This window comes from Phaethon aethereus (genome assembly GCF_964289735.1).
Source record: "Phaethon aethereus genome assembly, chromosome: 1".
Taxonomy (NCBI): Eukaryota; Metazoa; Chordata; class Aves; order Phaethontiformes; family Phaethontidae; genus Phaethon; species Phaethon aethereus.
Genome location: NC_138575.1, coordinates 101,654,768 through 101,677,800, shown reverse-complemented (window position 1 = coordinate 101,677,800; position 23,033 = coordinate 101,654,768).

Genomic DNA, 23,033 nt, shown 5'->3' with positions numbered 1-23,033 from the left:
TTGCTGAATACATCCCCATTGGGACTGGCGGTGTAACTATTGCAGAACAGTATTGGAATACGAAGTAAGAAAGACCATTTTTATGTCTTGCACAGTGATGCCTACAGATTGGCAACAGATTTTCTGCTGCTGACTAAAAATACAAAATCCACGATTAGATTCTCATCAAAAGAATAACCACACGGATCTGGGGTGATGTTCACATATACGTGAAAAATATTATCTGCCGCGGATGCCAGTGTATCCACGACCTTCTATTAAACGTATTTGTTGTTCTTGTAGTAAAATCATCAGGTGAAGCTGTTGCTCCCTGTCATGCTGGCCGTGGTGTTACCTTACGCGCTGCCGGCACGCTGATTGCCTGCAGACGGAGGTCTCTGGGAGTCGGTCACGTAGCACATTGCTACCAGCGCTGGGAGCTACTTGTCCTTCCTGCTTCAGGGTCGTTTCTGCCTAAACCTGTGAAGCTGGCGGAGCTCCACGCGATCCGGCGGTGGGGGATGCGTATGGCCGAACGCCTACGCAGACAGGGCTGTTCATGCTCTGTGTGTGTGCGAGCAAGCAGCACGTCTGGTTAGAAGTTGAGCAGTTTTTAACTGTTTGATGTACTGTGCCTGAGGGACGGTGAAAGTTGCCATCTGGATGCCGTGCTGTCGGTCAGGGTGTGCAGCTCTAGGTCCCTTCTTACAGGAACAGAAAAGAAGCAAAGGCTGGCATTGCTTTGTATTTGTTAATATTCTTACGTGTTTTTTAAAATACCTTATTAAATACAGCCCTTATTAACATGGAACCAAAATATTTACCAAGTTCACACGTATTTAAAAACTTCAATATATTTTAAAAAATAGTGCTGGCACCCAACAGGACCATGATATTTTGCTTCAGACAGGCAGTAGCTGAGATTTGTAATTGAATAAATGAAGTTACAGTTATTATAGTTGTTCAGAAATGTGCACGTCTTCACTGAAGTTTTAACCCAAGGGACCTGGCTGCCCTCAGTGTCTTAACCCCACTGAGTGCATTGTTAGTAAACCAGGGCAGAATCGGATCGGTCCTGTGCATTGGACAGGCCAAGATGGAACGTCACCAAGAAAAGGCAGGCAGATAAAGGAAGAAGAGCTGATTCTTTTTACTAGCCCTCTGCTGCTCTTTCCGTTACCTAAGCTTCTGCAACAGGACTCAACCCCTTTCCATGGAGTGAAGGAGCATCTGTCAGGGGAAAGCTGTCAGTTACAGAAACCTGAGGACAATCCATGGATGAGTTTCCACAGGAGCTACTGCTGCCAACTGACCTCCAGTTATGCATGTTGCACCTGCAGCCACTAACAAACCTGGGAATGAAGCTAACCTATTATATGACCTGTTGACCCTTATAACTGCATTATAATGAAACTTTGGACACATTTTGCATGTTGTGGCAACGTATTTGGGTTTTTTTGTGGGGGTGGGTTTGGTCATTGGTGCTGTCAGAAGAGGTGGCAGTTGATGCCCACCACGACAAAGTAGGTGGTGGTACTAGTGCTGCCTGTACACGTGTTCAATGTTACTTTTCCTTTTTCAGCTTATCAGATGGAAACGGCCATCATCAGGTCAAACCTATTTTCTCAAGGATGGATTTGTGATAAACTAAATGTATTCCATTCTCTTTTGTGCCCAGTGTGACATACAGTAAGAATATTAATATCAGACATAATGAGACTGTAAATTGCTTTTTCTGTTCTTAAGAAAAGAATGGTGTTGAAACAGCAAGCAGTAATAGAGGAATTACCTATTTTGTGAGAGTGAATGAATATCCTAAGCAGATGTTCAAGACAAAAAATAAAACAGTAAAAAACCTGCAGAAATGGGATATAAAACTGTCTCATGCAGGTGCTTTCCTAGGAGAAAACCGTTTTGATAACATCATGAATTACAGAAATAGTAACAGGTGAATCTAACACCCTGTGCTTATCTGGCAATAGCTTGGCAAGATTAAGAGAAGACATGAAATTCTTCTTAGCTGATATACAGCATTCTAACTGTTTGTTTGATACAGCTGTTCATCATCTGCCCTGAAAGCTTTAGTTATGTTTCAAGGATTAACGAGTCTGATATACTGTGGAGGCTCTGGTTTGAGGTTGTTGGGTTGTTTGGGTTTTTTTTTGTTGAGGATGGTCAATTGCTGCTCAGTTGTTCTAGGCAAACACATGGGTAAAGGTTTTGATTGTGGCCCTAAAAGAATATTCAATTTCTTTGTTGTTTGTTGGATCTTTTTATAAAGGCAATTAAACTAACATGGAAAAAGTCAATTGTCAATACAATATAATGATTAAAAACAGCAGTGCATACTTCTTGGTAAAACTCTACAGTAGTAGTGCAGCCGTAGTCACTTTTCGCTTACGTGACTGCCATTGAGAGTGGTTTGAAATGCGTACGTTTGGAATTCTCTCTCATACCTTTCAAGCGTTTCTGCAAGTGCTTTTTTAAGCTCGGTTTGGTAACATAGAGCAGATCTGAGCTTCATTCTATAGAGATGTTGGTGCGTGAGTATCAGGTGCACATGACCAGTTCCACTGGCGCAGAGGCTTGTGGAGTGGATGGAGCCTTTCTTCAGTGGCCTGGAGCCAATGACTGAAAAAAATACAGCTTTTCTGTTGATTTAAACAAGCCACACATGGTGTCCTATGTGCACCTTCTTTTCCCACATAGTTTCCCTCAGTAGCTGAAGACTAATGTTTGCCATGTTAGGGACGTCGACTAGATGCCGTTGCTCCCTTCTGGGTTTGCCTTTGCTTAGGTCGTAGTACAGCCTCATTTGGAAGCATTATTCAGTGAATTGTAATCATTGTAATCATTTTAATTTTGGGAGTCATATCTCACTTTCCAAGACCCTAGTTGGATAGGATTAGGTTATAGCAGTCTATTTATTCCTATTAAAAAATAGGAGAAATTGACAACGGAAAGCGAGTTTCAAATTATTTCAGTAGTCTCACACTGAGGTGCAATACCTGCTTTAAGAAAAAAAAAAAGGTACATGCTGCACTCAGAAGGTCACACAACAAAAAGGGCATGAACATCAATTAAGTGAAGTGACTGTCCCAAGAATATTTAGAGGGACATTTATAGAAGTGCCAGTCACTGAGTTGTGAAAACTCATGTTCAGCAGAGTTACCTTCATCGTAGGGACCAGGAGCCAGAGAGCCTGGACGATTTTCAGCTGGGCAAACTATCTCAGTTTTAGTCACTGACATCTAAGGTGCTGTATTTGAGTTGGTTGGAAATAAGCAATGGTAATTTTGGTATGATGGGGTTAAGGGAGAGGAAACAGTAATCTTTGGCTTTTGCACATTTAAAATACCAGTTCTCGTCAGCAATGATAACTGTGTTCAGTCATGAGTTACACAAGTGGTGATTTCACGTGGGTAAGAGATTAGAATTGGGTCCTAACAAGTGACACTAATATGACCACTCACATAGTTTGTGATATTCGCTGCCTGTACGTGGTTCAGATGTTGTTGGTGAGATTTATCTAAAGCTGGTTCCACGACTCATTTAAAGTCACTGTGAATTACAGTGTTAGAGAGGTGAATAGTCAATATGACCTTTGGAATGATGATGAGAAGAAAAAAAGCCTGGCTTAATCTTATTAGAAGAAGTCAAATGATTCGGAAAGTGACTGAAAGCTAATCAGCCCTGGGGATTACTGTAAGGCTTTGGTGATTAACATGGCGCTTTTTTTTTTTTCCTTTAAGGTTTCCTCAGCCCGTTCCATTGGTATGGCAGAAATAGAAAATGAAGTGTACTGTTTGACCTAGTCAGTCACTTGAGCCTAATCTTATTATTTTCAGCCGGATTCACATCATCATATTAGAATATCTCAGTCAGCAATGTATAAAAGATGCTCCCTTTCAATTTACTTTCCTGTTAACTACATTCTTAAGCCACAAAAAAATCAAACTGTGGTACAAAGTAAAAGAAAGAGCCAATCATTTGTGGGCTGAAATGGAAGATAGTGGAAAATTATTTGTCAAGGGAACAAGTTACAAAAGGTTTCACTTTGTCTGTGACTTCAGTTCCTTAGTCACTGGATAGTAGTTTTAGGACAAATTTTCCATTATAGAAAATCAGAGTTGAAATAGGAAAAAAATGCATGATGATTCTCACTCAAACTCCACCCAGAAGACTGACTGTATGAACTTTAAATCCTAAAAGGTGAAGCTACTTATTGAAGATTTTGAGGAGATGTATAGTACTACTGTACGAGCTCATCGCAGTTCTTGAGGCTTAGCTTTGAGGCAGCTGGATTCAGATGAGCTCCCAGGGCTGGATTGAAACAGGAGCTCATTGTGCATGTGTTTAGGGCCACAGAACCCCGAGACGTACAGTCACATCAAAATGTTCTTTTTTCTAGTCTTGAAAATAAAAATTACAATTCCCTTTATTGGAAACAAAACTTGAAGTTACATGCTGACTCCAGTCACCATAGTACCATCGAAGCCACAAAATAAGCCTCACAACCTCACTGCTGCGGTGAACTTGCCTCTTGCGGGGGTCACGACCGCCTGCAATTCAACTTGCAACGTGCTGATATTCCATCTTTGTGGCCTACCTCATGTTGTAGTGGCAGCTGCAGTCAGAGGGTGGAAAAAGCAGTAGTCCTTTCCCGAAAAGGAACTGTAAATGGCATCGAAGGATACGGCATTCTCTGTGGAGTTCAGGTTGAGTTAGGGCCGTTATTTTCTCATAACCTGGGGAGATAGGTTGTGATCCTCAAGTGTGGTAGGAAAGAGGCAGTCCACAGTGTAGCACACTCACAATGAGGTTTTTTGGGGAAATACAGAGCAACAGTTCATTTAACTGAAAAGAAGAGGAAAAGCCTGTGTTAGAAGGACAGGGGTATGTGTTTTTGATGTAGTCTAGCTGTGATGCATAACAAACAAGAGATGGTCTGAAATAAAATAGTCCAGAAGGCACTGGGTTTCACCCCAGCTTTAAGTTGGCTGCAGTGGCTGCTGCAGCCCCATGTAGACATTGCTTATATAACTTCACATGGTTTAAGGATAATATTTCCACAGCTCTAATAACTCCTAGTAACTCTTTTTTTTGTAATTTAAAAATACAGGCTGAAATTTTGAACCACAAGGTGCCATCATCAAGTATGAGTTAAGTGTGATTGATTTGTTACGGCTCATTTCAGATCAGGAACATCTCTCCTCTAAAATGCATTTTTATTCTGCATGTTTCAATTTTTGGCTCAGTAATTTGGCACAGCTGCTGGTCAGTTCTTGAATACTTAAAACACTGTGTGTTTTAAGAGATGTGAACACACTCTGCATCTTTGCACTTCAAGTCCCAAATGCCCATCTGCTTTTAGTGCTTCTATAGCTTGCTTTATTATGGTGAAGAATACCCCAAATTGTTAATGAATACAACTTTACAACACACGTGAAAAGAACATGAGAACGCGTGTGATAAAATAAATAATTGAGCCTGGATTTAGAAGGCTTTTATAGTAATGCCTGTACAATCCAGATTCTCCATAAACTGAGCCACTCAGAATCTGTGAGTTTGTTTTACATGAATATCCATGACATACATTAACGTGGTGGTATTTACAGATTAGCCTTTAAAATTTCCTAGATGTGAAATGTGCAAAATCAGGGAGTCTCTGACAATCTGTAGATCAAAAAAACAGCTTCTGGGAGGCAGAAAGTTCTTCATACTGTTTAATTTCCCAAAAGGAGGATTCCACCACAAGCATCTTGTTGACGGTGGGTATTGTACTACCAAGAACTTCAGACGTATATGAGCGTTCATTGTTCAGGTGAAAAGGATTTCTCTGCTGAATGTTTCCGCTATCTCATCGGAGCCAAGGCAGTTCTGATGACCTCTGTTTCATGATTCTTGACCTTTTACCTTCACCTCCCTGTTCCTGTTCAACTATTTCTTATCTTTATTTTTATTTCAAGTTTTGTTCTGAAGCCCATTCTCAATCTGTAAAAATGGTTCTGGATTGCCTTGCTGGGCTCTGCTGGCCCATTCAAAAGATGAAGATGATTCAAGATGAAATTTACTTCAGCAGAGGCTGCAGTGATTAAGCTAGCATTAGTGAATAATGATTATATTGATTAGTCCTGAGTTTGGACCAAATACATAAAGGTTTTATTCTGGCTGCATTGTAGAAATCACCTGTAACCTGTTTTGAATTGTTTTGGGGATTTTTTTTTTCAGTTTCCGGTGAACAACTTCTATTGAAGTTGTTTACAAAAGTATTATGCAGCACCAAGGAAGGGAATCAGATTCTTTTTTTCGGCCACACAGTACCACAAATGTTAATCAGCTTCCAGTTGCTTGTACAAACTGGTTTGTACAATACCTAATGCTCTCGGTGCCTATTGGTGAGCTCCTTCTGCAGTTTTGCGCTGCTGAATGCAGAAATTCCCTGACTTTGGGAAGAGAACATTGTTTGTATTCATTAAAAGTGTCCACCAGTGTGGTTTTTAGTGGGATGGAGACCTTTTTTTGGTTTTCCCTCTTTTTTCCTGTGGTCAATATGAGGAAAGAAAGAGCACAGCCAAGTAGAGAGCATGATTCAGAACATACAGTCATAATAACAAAAGTTAAAGAGCACTGGAGTAGTATCCTGAAGATAGCAGAGCATTATGAGGTTGAGCTCAGATACCATCTGGATTCAAGCCCCCCAGCGTTTATTTTCTTGATCTCATTAGCAGGCATCATAAATCACCATGGAAGACATGAAATTCAGGGAAGGCTGCCTGCAGATAGAAAAATGGATTTGCTGTGGAAGATAAAAGTCAAAAAGCAAGTCTCTGACTGGAGTAAGGTTCAACTTGGCATATATTGCATTCCTATGTGTGTGTTTAAAAAAACCTAAACTCACAGTTATTCTGTAAATTTAAATGGCATTTTTACTGAGCTGGCATTGACATTCTTAATGAGTCTTGAACTCATTAACAAATAAATGAAATTCCAACATTTTAAATCAATTCCACTGAATGCTGTCTCTTGAGAGAAGCCCTAGGGCATTTGTAAAGGACCAGAAGTTTAGAATTTGAGGTCTTGATATGAGAGTGAGGTCAGGCTGAGATCATCCTGGGATTCTGCTGGAGTTTGAAAGTGCTGTCCATGAAAAGCTTTCTTTAGGACCTTGGCTTCAAAACATCACAGAAAAACGGATCACAGTTGTATCACTTACTACTGCTGAAAGAATGGTTGAGTACAAGACATGCTGTGCGCTCATCTCTGCAGCCTCAGTCACCAGAAAGGATTCCTGTGGGGCCGTGTTCATTCTTTGCCATGTAAGACTTGAGAAATATAATATAGCTGACAAAGGTAATTTTTAATATTTTACTTTTTAGAATTTATCAGACTGTGTCACATTTTCCTTACAGGCTTGGTACATGCAGTGATAAGAGAGGAGAACAAGGGAAGGCAACAAAGGAATTTTGACATTAAAAATACACAGCTAGTGCACTGGACTGTTTTTGAATGTATCTGATGACTAAACATTCTTTTTCTGTCTTTTGAATGTTAATTGGGTTTGCTACAGGTTGTATGACATTAATTTATCCAGGAAACATCAGTTACAACACAAAAAGCAATGGTGAATAGTATGGTGTAATTATGCCTCTATGCCTTCCTTAACAAGCTGGATCTAAATTGAATTGCAGGTTCTATAGCACTGAAGTAAATTCTATAGTCCTTTCTGTTAGGGAAAAAGGAAGACATTGCGTATCCTATATAAACAAAAATATCTTAAACAATAGAAATAGCCCTTCGTGGATTTTTATACTTAATCCAATGTATCTTTCTTTGACTCATGCTTACAGGTATTAAGACAACACAGACATTTATGCTGGTATTACAGCATTGTATGATATCAGCTCTGAGAATTAAACGAAAATTTGACAGGTTTTTGGGGGACTGAGTTTCTTAGCTCCTTGAAAAGAATTATGCAAGCACTTTCACAGCTTTTTTATAAATTTATGTTAGGGATTTTCTTGTCAGAGATCTCAAAATTACTGCTTTCCCCAAGTTCCTCTTTGTTCTTTTCCCCTTCTAATATACATCTTCAGAAACTGCATATTAAAAGCTTCACAAAGGCATTCACCTGAAGATAGAGTAATTTTTAAATAAATCATTCAAAAGTTAAAGAGGTGTTTGCATTTCTCACGCACTTTTATTGTTTACCTCAGAAGCCAATAGAATTATTGACTTTTTTAGAGAAAAAGAAACCTTTCTGGAGATTTGGTCTGACCTTCTGCATAACAGAAGTCATAGAATTTCACTCTCTGAATTGAGCAATCATCCTTTCTGCTGGACCCAGTTACCTGTGGTAAAACTTCAGCTTATCCTTTAGAAACACATCCATTCATTGTTTTGAAAAGCAAAACAGAAAACTATCCAGGTACTGATTAACATACTACTTCCTTTGATAAACTGGTCTAATGACTTAATTGTGCATAATATTTGAGAAGTTGCACCAAACCCTATTGTGAAGCTTTCTGCAGTTCGCTGTGCATTTTCAGGGTCCTGCCTTGGGACGTCTCTTCTGGTTCTAACACACCAGTGCTCTCTTTAGTAGTTGCTAGGAAAGGCGTGAAGAGACAGTTGTTTAACCTGAACTTGTCTATACACTGAAATGTCAGTCTCAGAAAGGCGTTTGGTTTATCATAATCCAGACGGCACACAGGTGGACCTGGAGGAAGCACACCAGCAGAGTGAGCCCCTGTCATAAACTTGACTGATTTCCCTCTGATCCTCTTTGTAAGTCCTCAGCCGCACAAGACAGATGTGTCAGCACTGCAGAGTCCGTCGCTCTGGAGGACCATGCTGTGTGGGCCACCTGAACTGAAACTGCAAAGCTTTTCTTTTCCTGTGGTATTCTGAAATATTCAGATTTTGTTCTGAAATGGAGGAAGCCTTATTTTGGACTAGTAAATATTTTCAGTATCATCTCTTAGTATTTTAAATTATTAAGTATTCGGGTGAGTGCCCAACTCAGAACCTAGGCTTATAGTCTCATATGCTATCCACACTCTTGTCTTCTTCTGAAACCTAATAGTCTAAGACTGGGGGACATCAACCTTCTAGGGTGTGCAAGAGCTGCCCTTTCTGGTGTGGGTGGTGGATGGGATATCTCTAAGCTATGCAAAACCTGAAAGCTGGGAGGGGATAATTAAATTAGCAAAGAACATCAAGGAGATGTGTTGAAGAAACAGACCCATTGTTGTAACTCGCTGTTGGGCTGCTCTGGACTTATACTGGGAAATAGATCAACTTACAGAGTCTCAGCTGAAGGATTTTGAGTAACACCAGAGATCAAGGAATAGCCCAAATCAATCCAAACCCAGAGATTAAGGAATAGCCCAAACCCAGGGTGGCTGCAATCTGTCCTGTAGAAGAGCTAAGATTTTTTGAATGGAAGTGTTTAATATTTATAACCTTTGGCCTCTCCTTGAATTGCATGAGTATCCATGCTGTCTGCTGTGAACAAGGTGTGAACAAGCCCCATGCCCAGACTTGGGCCCAGCTTTCCATCTAAAAAACCCACCAAAATCTCCTGTGAGGTGGAATTGTCTTTCTCTGCACAACCTTAGTTTCTGCTTTCTGAATACTAAGGTTCCTCTAAACCAGTTAAGAAAATTGCCGTCAAAAATGCATGCTCTGACACAGTAGAGGTCAGGCCCTTGAATGTGAGTAATTGCTTGTATGCAGTACGGGCTGGTTTATGTTGGGATTAAAAACGACTTCGCTGTGGAACCAAGGAGGCTGAAAGCATGTCAACGATACATTAGGCTGTGTGTGAAATGCATCATTGGGTATAGCTGGGACTGGGTACTGACTCGTTCATCTCCTTGATTATTTTCATTTTATTTTTGGAGATTACATTGATAGTAAATAGGCTTGTTAGCCAGAGGTTAAATAAGAATCAGTCTTACATAAAAGTACCAGCTTGCAGTAAGAGGCAGAGGTATTTTTCATTCTGAGTGAAATTACTATGTAGAAATGTGCTCAAATTAACGTACACTATAAAGTGAAGACAGATTTAAGATTTGTATCACAAAGCTCTTGGTTCTTGCTTTTACATTTCAATTATAAATGCACACGTCTTTGCTCTGCTAAAGTTCACTTCAGATTTCCTGGTGATTTATTTTCGCTGTAAATTAAGGTTGATTGATATTCAGAATTCTTGAATTCAAAGAGTATGTACTCCTCCACTTGTATGTATTCAGGACAAAAGCCCCTAGGTTTTGTAGGCATTAGACGACTGCTGCTGTCATTTTTACACTACTTGCGCTAGGAAACTTGCACAACTTCTCCAGTGATTTTGGGCAGGGATTTGATTCTAAAATGCACTTTAATACTCTACTAGTTAATGGTTAGAATTTGCATTACAACTTGTGAGCCTTTTATCTTGAAGGAAAATTTTCAATGTTAATGGCATCTGTTTATCTGTAAATTCATCCTCCCAGTGCTTATGTGTTGTAACAACTCCACATGAAAAAGGTTATATCCTAATGGTAGCTCTGTGGGGGATCAATAACTGCCGCAATCAAAGTAATTTTTAAATGATGGCAAAAATAGCTGGCACAAAAATATTTTTTTACAAAGGACAGCCGTCACTAAGGTGCAGTCATTTTAAATAAGGACTGAGTGGGGCTGGAATATGTACTTCATCTCTTTTGTTTTTCTTTTAAAAGTCTAAGCAGTTCTTTGTCTCCGTTGTTTGAAATTGCCCATTTTCATGAACCCACGGTCCGAAATCTTCACAGGAACTGAAGTTGCTATGTTCCCATTGGAAAATATGTTAATCCTGTCTATTCCCAGGCACAGTTCATGGGGACTCCCAGGTCAGTTTCCCAGGGAAGCCACCTGTGCCTTCAGTGGGATTACTTCATTTAGAACGCAGATAACTTTGTAGTACTGGGACCTTGAAGGTATTCACATGGTTACTGTGGAGAAATCCTTTACAGTAAGTAGCTGAAGGAGACACTGACCATCTGAAGGACCTCCTGGTTTTTTGGAAGTCTTTTTAACAGGACAGGTGCATGCTCTGTTACCCCATGATGGGCCACAATAGAGGGGAGATACACTGACAGCTGAAACTGTGGCAGTTTGAACCAAACAAGCCACATGCACAGAAAAACATAAGACAGTGATGAAAATCAAGATTTTTCTAGGGAAGGGTCAAACCACTTGTCTCCTGCAGTGCAAAATGCAGGTTGGAGATACAAGCAGCTCTGTTCATGTCAATGCAAGTAAAGGGATTGATAGGAAAGAACTGGCCTTAAGTGGTCTAGCACAAGAACATCACAGAGATCTGTGCAGTCTTAAAAGGGCATGTACGATGTGCTGCCATCCACACGTTGTTAGGCAGCTGCAGAAATGCATTTTAATTTTTAAAAGTAAATCATGGGTAGTAGTTCACTAAGTAGTATTTGGCTTGGTCTTTGTTTTTTGGAGAGTTCTGCGTCGCTGTGAGCACAAGTTACACCACAGTTTTAATTTAACAGCATTTCAGTTGGGTGCTAATGGTGTGTTTGATTCAGTCAAGTGAGAAGTGCTCAGCAGTGTCTCATGCTTTGCTGAAAATCGAGCTGGTTTTTGAAATTAAAATGATAAACCAGTGGAGGGGGGGGAAAGCTTTATTTTTGTAGTATTTATCTTCTCTGACTTCTTCATTTTATATTGGCAAGGTAGGGTCGGGTAGATCAGAGACCTCTCCTTCCTCTGTGCAAAAACTTTTACAAAAAATGCTGTTCTTGCAAGTTTTTGAGCTCACCTCCACAGATTAGACAAGGTCAGGATAAACACTCATCCTTTTAAGTACTTTTATCTGAATGGAAAATCTAGACCCTATCAAGCTTGCCCATTACTAGTGAAAAGAGGTTTTTAGCATAGGTGTGGAACTCCACGCCGCCAGCGTTGGGCAGTGGCCTGACAGTCAAACTGTAGGAAAACTTTCTGCTGGGTTTATCTTTCCGTAAAACAAAAGTCGGAAGGCCCGCTGGAGCACAAAGCAAGGTGGGCTTTTCTGCATTTTTGTGCTGAGTGTTGATAGCAAAAAAAAGCAGCTGAGAGTCTAATTACCACCCTGTTTGTAACAATAGGACGTGTTTGCCAGAAGACTGCAAATAGTTAAGCCCTGGAGCAGGTGCACAGGTAGGATATGAATTCTCAATACTTGGAGAAGTTCAGAACGTAACTGTGCAAGACACTGAGCAATGTGATCTGGCTTTGAAGTTAGCCCTGCTTTGAGCAGATTGTCGGGCTAGGGGCCTCCAGACGTCCCCCCTAACCCAAAACATTCTAGGCTTCTGTGTGAAGGAGAGAGCGTACAAGGGCCACATCAGTTATCGGGTAGGCGTGTGTCCCATGCTTAGTTGCGGCGGCGTGGGTTTGCAAGGTGTGAGGTTAACTTCTTCATAATACATGTCATGATTTCAGTAAAGTTTGTTTCTTCTTTCGTTGATGTCACTGATGCAAGATGAGGAAACACAAGGGAAAGCTGTAGGCAAGACCTCACTCTCTGTTTATCAACAAGCATTAGCAGCCCGTGATACTGTCTGTAGAAAAAACCCCATCTGGGCTAGGTAAAGAAAGAAATTGTGGCATCCAGCAAAGAAACTGGCACTGGAATTTTATGCCTGAGAGTTGCCCCACTGAAGTCAAGACGACTACCTAAGGGACTGGATGTTTGTACTAGGTCTCTCTGAAGAAGCGAGCCTTTATGTGTGGATTACCAGGGTAGCTCAAATGTGATGAAGAAAAATGCCTTGGAAAGAATCGGTGGAGGGACACACTACCTATGCCACTTGGTGCTGTAAAAAACGGAGACAGGTTATTCCCTTCTAACACATTATCACACCAAACAAATTGTTTTTTCAATCAGTATTGTTTTCATTCAGGCAAAATTATAGTGGAAATCCCCATGATAATGAGTGTGACATGCACATTAATATAAAATGAATTAATTATGATCACTATTACAACAGCAGATTCCAAATGAATTAATAATGACAGGGTAGTCAAAACAAAGTGGAATAGCACTTGGTTAAAGGCATAACATGCTGTTAATGACACCATTAAACAGGGGCTAGAGAGCATTAGAAATTTGTTGTGGAAGAAGATTGTAGTCTTGGGTACACAGTGCTTGTTTCTGTGTTTGGTTTTCAGATAAAATAGTTGGTAAAAATTACTAATTGGCCAAGAGAATGTTTTTCCTTTTATATAAAATGAATCAAATATGTTTTATTTTGGCCATGTAAAAATAAACTTTAGTGAAAACTTGGTAAGTTGTACAGGCTGAAAAAACAAGGCATTTCACTTGGATGGCTTTAAATAAGTATAGTTTTTCTAGTAAAAAAGAGAAAATAGATGTGAATGTGTTGTGGGGTTTTTTTGTTGTTGTTATTCTGCATTTTCACAGAGAAAATTTCAGGAAGTAAAAAACTGTGAAGCCGCATAATGCCATAGCTCATTTTGCATTTTCTGTCTTTAAGGTTACTTTCTTGTTTTAATAGTAAACTTGATGTAAACATGGAAAAGTAGGTTTAGTGAACGAGTTATATAGCTTGGATTTTAATAACTTTTAAGATATCTTTTTAAGTTAAGTTTAAGTTACCTTTCTTTGCACCAGGTAAATAGTTGGTCCTATGTCCTGTGACTTTTTTCTTACTATAAAATGAATTCTAATTCTCTGGGGAAAAAAATACCAATAGCACAATACCTAAGAGCTGTGAATTCAGGTGTGCTTAAACTCAAATAACAGCTGGCAGTATTAGTTCAGTATTCTAATTAATCTGATTACTAGACACAGCTAAGAAAGATTTAAGAAGTCTTGTTGTTTTCTTGCCTAGCGCCACTGTTTTTATAATTAATCCAGAAAACTATCTCATTCTTACATTTCTTCTTTAGATTGTAACAGTACATAGTGGAAATAGCTTTTCCTAGCTAGAAGAAAAGACAGTTGGCACCTGTTTTCCCTAGGAGAAATCAGTTGCATCAAATTTTATATATTTGATGATGTAACAGTTTAAGTTCTATTTAGCAGAAAAAATCCAAGTAAAAAGTTCTGTTATGAAAATGCTTCAGTTTTTTCTGAGTGAAACATTTAAATTTTTGCTTGGGAAAAAGTTCAGTTTTAAAATTCTGCTTTCTTTTTGCTAAGTGAAAATGGAAGCCAGATTTTCAATTCATCTGAAGAATATTTCATTTTTTCTGCTCTATTCTTTCAGAAGGTTCACGTTTTTAATCTTCAGCTTCAAATCTGGTATTTCAAATTCCTTAATGGAATAAAATTTAATCTCCTCCTTACTCCTACCTGTTGTTTAAGGGAGGAAAAAAAGTAATCCTTTATATGTTCAATTTGTTGCTGTTCAGTGCCATTGAGTTAACCATTCTTCCTCTCTTATGAGACATGACAAATAGGAGCATCTCCACTCCATTTGTCTTTTTTATAAAATTCATTACTCCGTAAAGTTCTAGTGTGTCCTCTCTTATTTGTCTCATCTATAAACATCTCAATCTTAGCATGCTCATTTCATACGGGGGGAGTCTTCTCATGCCTCTAATCTTTTTTGTCATCCATCAGGGAACCCTTTGTACCCTAGAAGGGATGTAACAGAGAGGAGACCAAAACTCAACAATTCCAAGGAGACACTGTACAGCACAGCAGCATTTAATACAGCAGCATTAAAAACTCTTTTTTCTCCCCTCTGGTTTACACTGACATCAAAGAGGTTATTTCTCGACTTATAAACTTACTTATAAAAGCAACATAGTAAAAGAATTCAAAAGAATATACATGTTCATTAGAAATATTGCTGATTAATGACCATATTCCCTACATCTCCCCAAATATCTCCATTTTAGGAAAATGCTTTTCTCTTCTCACGGTTTTGATGATGAGCCCTTTCCTTCTGGAAAGCTTTATCAGTAGCTAAGTATAAAAATATACCATGGTAGCCATTCTGCAGCACTCCGAAACTGGTACAGTTACTTTTACTGCAGGATCCGAAAATCAGGAGAGACTGTGCTGTACTGACAGAAAATAATGCTTGAGATTATCTGTATTTTCTAGTACAGCTGAGGTTAATTCTTTTTCATTTAAGTTTTTTTTATGGCAGGGAGAACACCTGCTTTCTGTAGCCTTTGCTTCTCAACTGATGGCAAACTATTATCATAGTTGGGCAACTATTATCATAGGCTATTATCTATGACAATAGATAATAGAATGATTGTCTTCTACTGAAGGCAAACTGTTACAGGGCAGCTATTATCATCAAATGTGCTAAAATTCTGTTTTTCTTCTACATCCAGTTTTCACCACCACCCTTTATATATTTTTAATTCTGAACACAGGATGTGATGATAGTTCCTGTTGCTAAGGTATCCACTTGTCTTGAATTTCTGTTTAAAAATTCAAAGAATTAAAAAAAAGTGAAGTTTACCAAGACAACTGGAAACGATAAAGTCAATGGATGTAATTTGTAACCAAATTGTAGTATGTAATCTGCATATATACATGTGTGTGTATGTGTGTGTGTCAAAAGTAAGGCCTCCAACTTCTATATATTCCACAGAGTGGCTGAGGTTGGAAGGCACCTCTGGAGGTATCTGGTCCAACCCCCTCTGCTCAAGCAGCGTCACCTAGAGCTGGTTGCGCGGAACCATGGCCAGATGGCTTTTGTGAGAACTCCACAGCCTCCCTGGGCAACCTGTACCAAGCAGGTATATTCCTCTTAGGCCTTGATCACTGTGTGTTGGAAGAAAGTCTCATATGGCAGGATTGTCCTTATGCTGTACTTCTGCATGATTGGATTGGGGCCAGTGTATATTCTTGCTATTCTTATCCTTAAACCTCTGCTGTTTTTGTGCAATTCTCAGAGCCTGACATTCCCAGTTAGACCTTAGTTATGTTGGAGCACAGCCCTTTGGAGTTTCTACCAAATTACAGATATGTAAATATAGTTTTACAGTCTTTCAGAGTTGGAATACACACTTTTCTGTTTGAGGTGATATCTTTTGATATAACGTTGTCTTCGCTAAAAGAAATCAATGTGTATTTAAGGCAATTTGCAAAATAGTTTACAAAAAAAATGAAATCATTTACGTATGAAGTGCTGAAGTGCCCTTAACAGAAGCAGGTTATAGGACCATTTTAATGTGTTACAAGAGAGTCTCTTTTCTTGTTGTGCCTCGTAAGATTCAGAACCTCCCAACTCCACATTTCAAATTTCTTTAGCGCAGTAGTTGCTCTCAGGCAGAGTTGTCTGTCCTATGGGATCCATGGCAGGATAGTGCTTCTGGTTTGCAGCCTTCTTCATCGGCCCCTGTGGCAGAGAGCAGGTTGAGAGCCAGATGAATCATTTTGGTAGCAGCATCAGTTCAGTCTTAGCAACTATCAGCAACAGGGAAGGTATCACAGGTAAAGATATTGACTGGGAATGTGTTCCTGTTATAAGAAAAATTAATCACGCTCACAGTCAGCTTCCTGACTTTTTCCAGTGAAAAATAAGTAAGGTGGTTTGTGTTACTGTTGGAGACTACGATACTTAGGCTAAAAATGAAGAAAAGGTCAGAGCTGTACTTTGGACTGTCATCTTACTGCTTGTTCAGCATGGGAATGTCTCTGGGACAGCAGGCGATGCTGAAAACAGAGGAGTGCTGTGTAGCTGCTGTGAATGAGCTGCAGAATTAGAGCCCAGATGCATATGGTTTCTCTTGGAAACAGGTCATAGCAGTGAATTGGTCAGTGTACGAGAGCCAACTTCATAGTCTGTAAAAACGTTGGGTTTGGGTGTTTGTTTTTTTTCAAGTGAGATCTTGCATCTGAATCCTGAAGAGGCAATTTTATGTATGTGTTTAAATTCAACATGCAAATACATCCACTGAACGCAACATTTTGTTGTCGGGAAGAGGTGTATGAGTTTTTCTTAGGGAGGGTAGGAGTCAGGAAAGAGCTAGGGAACAGATGAGCCGTGCCTTGCTCTGCCTGGTTATTGGAGATGGGTAGCAGGCTGTCGGGGCAGAGGCGGTTGCCATCCCTTAGGCAGGGGAGTTGGTCGAGTGCTCTCCTGCTTGCACAGGGGAAGCTTGGCTGGAGCGAAGGGATCTCTGGAAAGCACGCCTGCAAAGATGTAACCTAAAACACTGTCCTAAGCAGTACTGATTTGTTAAACAGGACAGTCTAGGGCTTCCTTGAGGTGGCTGGGCTGTCTCTGCTCGGTGGCAGAAGCCTGCCTGTTGACACAGCACTCGCTGGGCACTCAGGCAGGCGGCAGGGCTGAAGGCCAAGCTAAGAACCGGAGGCAGAGCTGGCGTTGCTGTGCTGCCCTTCAAGGGTAGCGTAGCTGCCATACACTCATGCATACAGCTCAGGGTTTTGACAGATTTTGCCAGACAGAATTGAGCTTCCAGTGCCATCATTCCCACCCCTCAGGGCTTTACAACATCCAGTCAGTCCCCTTCATCTCCACCTGCCTCTCAAAATGGTGAGCAAAAAAAAAAAAAGATCCCTGCGAGCTGTGAACGCTCTCTCTCCTGTTCTGTTTTCACAACTGCACTTCAAAAGAAGTCCAAATGTTCAGCTTTGTTGTTGCAAAGTAGCAATTTGCAGTAAAGCTGCAGAATAATCACTTTTGAAATGGAAACCAATGGGATCCAAATTGGTTCTTCTGACTGTAAAACTGCTTGTAGGAGAATTTTTCATTCTCTGATGACTTTGTATAGTGGAGCTAATTAACATTTAAAAAAGTAATTAAATAAAAGGTAATTTTTATGAGTGCTAGTTGTAGTAAACTCAAGTCATTTAATTCATGCAAGTAATCCTAGTTCAGGCAAATCATCTGTGTGACCTTCCTGATACTCACAGGGGTAAAGACTGCTTTTGCAAATAGAGGTTGTGTAACGGGGCCCTAAACATGCATTAACGAGACCTTGTCTACAGGTATACCTTGATGTTGCAGGTAAGTAAAACCTAATGATACTGCTGCTCTTTCTGTGTAATATGAAATGTATCCCTGTAGCTCTGGTGAGACTATCCGGAGAAAGTGAACTTTATGATTCCTTTAAAAGGTTTCTGGTAGGAATTCGATGCCGTTAACGGCTGTGTCCTTGTTAACAATTGATCAAACGCTGTATGGGAAGGTCAGTAGATGAAGGCGGTTTGTGCTGAGACCCCTAAAACTCCTCCAGGTGCATGGAGTTCAGGGATTTTACTCTGAAGTATGTCTTGTTTGGTTCCCTGGATCAGACATTCCCCACCAGAGCTGACTAAGCTGTCCAGAAGATGAGGAGTTTGTTCAGAGCCTTACATCCCCTTCTGGAGGCGGAGTACATTCGGTGCTTCTCAGTCAGCACACTCCAAAACTGCCCGATGAACTGAAGCGACATGTGGTTAGTAAAGGCAATCAAGGAATCGACCTCAAAACCTCACAGCTGCTCCTAACCACATTACAAATAGGAAACCAGCCAGCAGAGGTGGTCTTGAGCGGGCAGAGAAGAAGAGCAGTGCTGGGAGCAGGGAAGCGATGTCCTGGTGGATTAACTCTGAGAGAAACAGTCTGTTTGCCATGCAATAGAATTAAAGCTATTAAGGTCTTTGTCACACCTGCAACAGGGAAGGCCCTGTCCCCTGTGAGGCATTAATTAATGGGCAGGTTGAGGAGTGATGATGCACTGATGTGGCTGTTTGTCTGTACATTCAGTTGAGATGACGCTAGAGAATATCTTTGCCTTGCTTAGTTGCGTTCCCAGATTGACAGCTTGCTTCAGATTTGCCAGCTGCGGAGGTAGATACTATATGTTGAGGCAGGGGGACTTTAAATCATTGTGGTTTATAAATATTGGATCTTCTTTCCATATTTTGATTTTCTAGTGGCAAATACCTCTTGATGTCTCCACTGCGTGTAGCTACTGTATCAACAAATGAAATACTGGAACTTATAACCACTGCTGTATTAATCATAAATAATATCTTAGTGATTATCTAAGAATCCATCCTAACAAAGGAGCCCCATTATCCTGCAGATGTGTTGCTGGTGTGAGTTGGACTGCCAGAATTAAGTTTAATTTGAGTTTACTTCTTTTACTATCAGTAGTATTAGATTATCTCTTTTCCACCCATGTGTTGTAGATGTAGCTAAACCAGTACCCTGAGGTACCCAGTTGATTTGGCTCTTGCTAAGGGATTTCAGTTTTGGTCCCCTCTACTGCAAGTTCTCACTGAGGCAGACAAATATTTCTTTAAATACCAAGACATATGTTTGAAGCCAGTTCAAGGCAATCTTGTAAAAAAAAAAAAAAAAAAAAAAAAAAACCAACCACAACACAGCCTCTATTATTCTGCAGAACAAACAAATTCATCTGTTTAGAAATAAATCCTAAGTAGTAAGGAGGGCTTTTTCAAGAATCTCTTTTTCTCCAGGAAATGTCACAGGCATCTGGGATCCCGTTTAATCATGCAGTGAATTCATGTAGTGAAATAAAATTCGTAGTGATGCTGAAGCTCTATTTTAGGACGGCCTTCCTTCCTGCCTTCCTGCCTTCTTTCCTTCCTTCCTTTCTTCCTTCTTTCCTTCCTTCCTCACTCCCTCCATAGTTCTCTGCTTATATTTTCTTTTTAAACACATGCACATTTGAAAAGGAAAATTTACAAGAACATCTAATATACAGTTGTATGTCTAAACAGATTAAAATTTAAGGCAAAAGAAGATTAACAATCATTAGGATCATAAATATCATTCCATTTTATTTTGATGTTTTATGAACATTTGAGTGCCTTGTTTGTAGCTCATGTAGATGTTGAAAAGAAACATAGTCATAAGTTATAATATAAGCTTCATAACGTTAAGATATTGCAACTTGAGCTAAACTTACTTATTCATTGATGCTTTTTTGATTATATTATATAGTTGCATGTATACAGTATGTACATGGAAACTTGTATTTTCTTACAGTAGCTTTTCATCAAATATTTCAGGACTTCTGTAAATAGCTTTTCATACCATTCTCTATGGGTCTTTTATTTACTCATGGTATCAAACCAGTAATGCTCAAGAAGATTATCACTGCAGTGGCTTCTAACTAAATGTCCTGGCAATCAGAGAAGGGAGCAATTTGAAAGCCAGCAACCTCAAAGACAGGTTTGGGCTTGGCACTCATAACCTTGAGACAAGCGTGTCTAACCAAACCATCAGATAGGAGGAAGCAAGCAGTGTCGAGTCTATAAGCACTGCTGGAATAATTAATTTACTTAATTTTGAAAATAGCCTCAAGAAAAGTTGTAGAAATGTGAAGCTTGTGAATTAAATTCCATTTGAACAAGCAAACAAAATAATAACCTAGAGAAGTTTGGGATATTTTCTATTTAAAGTCTGTCATTCAGTCTTTTGGAATCAAGCTTAGTTTTACTCTTCAGTGGTTATACTCCAACCAGATTAGGAATCATTCTCTGTGCATAACCTAGTGTTAAAGGAACTTATTATCTTGGAATGGATAATCTGAATTATTTGCCATTATTATGTTGCTTGTGGTCAGAGCCTAGATTTATTGAGGAAATTTGACTCCTATTTAGCCAAGTATTCACAGCTTTTCTTAACGAGTTATGCTGCTAGTGTAAAAAGCCTTTTCAGTGAGAATAAAACATGTTCCATGTTGAGCACATGTTTTTTGGTATTTTGGTGAGTCTGCCTATAGGAATTTAATGAGATTAAACTTCTGTTGTTCCAGATTACTTTCTGGGAAAGTACCGGCGGTCTGCATGTATAACCTTGAATTCTGACAAACTCAGAGGGGAAACAAAATCCAGGTTAAAGAGAGAATGTCACTGGCAGTTTTAGGGACTTGATTGCTCACTGAAAATTCGTATCAAAAGAGACACCTTCTTTATACAAGCCATAGAGGACTTGACCCACAAATGCACTATATTGAAATACCTGTCATGAACAGAGCACAAACTGCAGTTTTGCATTGTCACCATTTATTTTCTTTTAGAATTGGGTTTTGGTAGTGCTTTATATCTCTATATATGGCCACATAAGTTTTCAGACAAGAGAGACTAAGGCCCATGTTTCTGAAGCACTTGTAACCCAGACCAAAACAGTGTCTAAAAGACCTAATAGATTTAACTGGCTAAATCCCATTTTTAAAATTGCTTTAGGGTTTGCCTGCTCTACAGCTATTGGTATTACTACCCATTATATAGATATATGCCAAAGGACTCTACTGTGGGACTTTTGTGTTACACAGTGGTGTAACTGTAGTACGGCAGAGCTTGGCTGAAGGTGGCTAAATGGTTTCCCACCCTTGGGGAGTTTCTGCTGGGCTCAGCAGTTGCAGGTCGTTGTCGCTAGCCAAGCTAGCCAGTTGAAAGGGAGTTCAGACACTCCAATGCAAACCACATTCATGTGCTGGACTACTGCAGGTAACGATACAACTACTTAGTCTGTGTGGGGTTTTCATTTCTTTCGTACTTCAGGCTTCCCTCCTTGTCTATAATTCAAGTCATTCCTTTATTTCTGCTAGAGGGAATAAAGACAAATGTTTATTTTAATAAATACATCTTAGGAGTGGGCTGTGATTTTAAGGGAATCAACAAGCTTTAGTCACTGACCAGTGCCCTGTGTAGTTTCTTTTTGCTTTCTAACTCTGGTACAGAAGATGTCAGAAGTGGTTGCTCTTATTGTTCGTCACTTTGTAAGCAGTGGATGTAAGGTGGTGTGTAATCATTTCAGACTTGCTATGAAGTGTTTAGAATATAAACACAGATTATAAATTAAGTATGAACTCATAACAAACTTTGCAAGTGTAAACTTACCTTACTATCAGTAAGATTCTTACTGGCCAACAATCAGACTTAATTATGTGATTTCTAGTAAACCAGTTAGTAGTGAGCACGGTGTAAGTACAGAGCAGTTTTCCTCTTTTTCATTTTCTTTTTAATTGGTTTTCTGCTAAAAGCATTTTCAGTGGTGGTTAGTTACATGTGTTACTACATTATATTCGCTAGCCTCCTTGGAGAACATCAGACTAATTAGAAACCCTGAGCTCTCACTTGTAATTTATAATCTGGCAACAGAATCAAAGAAGTTAAAAAGGTACTAGGAGCAGACCTCTATGACACTGGCCAAGGCAGTACTTCTTTACAGAAAGGTCAATATCGTTGAGACGCTGAGATATTATAGGTCTGCCTAACTTGACACTCAAGCATCAGTAACAGTAATGAGTTTCTTAGTCTGCACTCAAGAGAGTCTAAAATTAACCTCATATCATCTTCAAACTTGACCTCAATCACAGCAATTAATTAACAGGCACTGAAAGAACTTTAACCAAGGAGATGAGTAAAAGAACTCTGAAGGGAAAAGAAGACACTTTTATTTTACATTTCAGCACATTCTTTCTTTTTCCCAGTTTGAAAATTATGTTTTTGGTGAAATCCTGCAAGAATACGTTATTAAGACCACATCTTTGACTTAATACAGACTTAAGACCTGGACGTTAGTGTGTAACTGTGTAACTCAATTATGTGATTTTTTAAGGCGATTTTATTTTTCGTGGAAAAAGATATATCTGTACTTGTAGAGTCTATGAAGTATCTGCTGAAACACACACAAACATGCACACGTTTGAAGACAATCCACAGTGGCAACAAAATCTTTCCTGAATAAAACTATTGCTTAACCACAAGGCTCACTCACTTTCTCTCTCTTGAGAGACTGCTAGCCAATTTGCCTGTTAATTCTGACTGTGATGGTAGTATTTCTGATTATAACCCTGCCATGAACACAGCCAAGACCCGGAAATTCATCACATAAGCACCAGAGACTAGTCAGTGCAAAAAATCCCTAGGATTTATTTGGTGCTATTTGTTGGCCAAGGTACAGACCTCACAAACCAGAACAGAAGTTTTTGTCAAAGTTGACAAAAGCTCCACTTTCTAACAAAAAAATGTAGTTTGTTATTGGAATGTCTTTTAACAGATTTCCTCTCACAAAAATCTGGAATTTTTTGTGGTGACAATTTCTAAA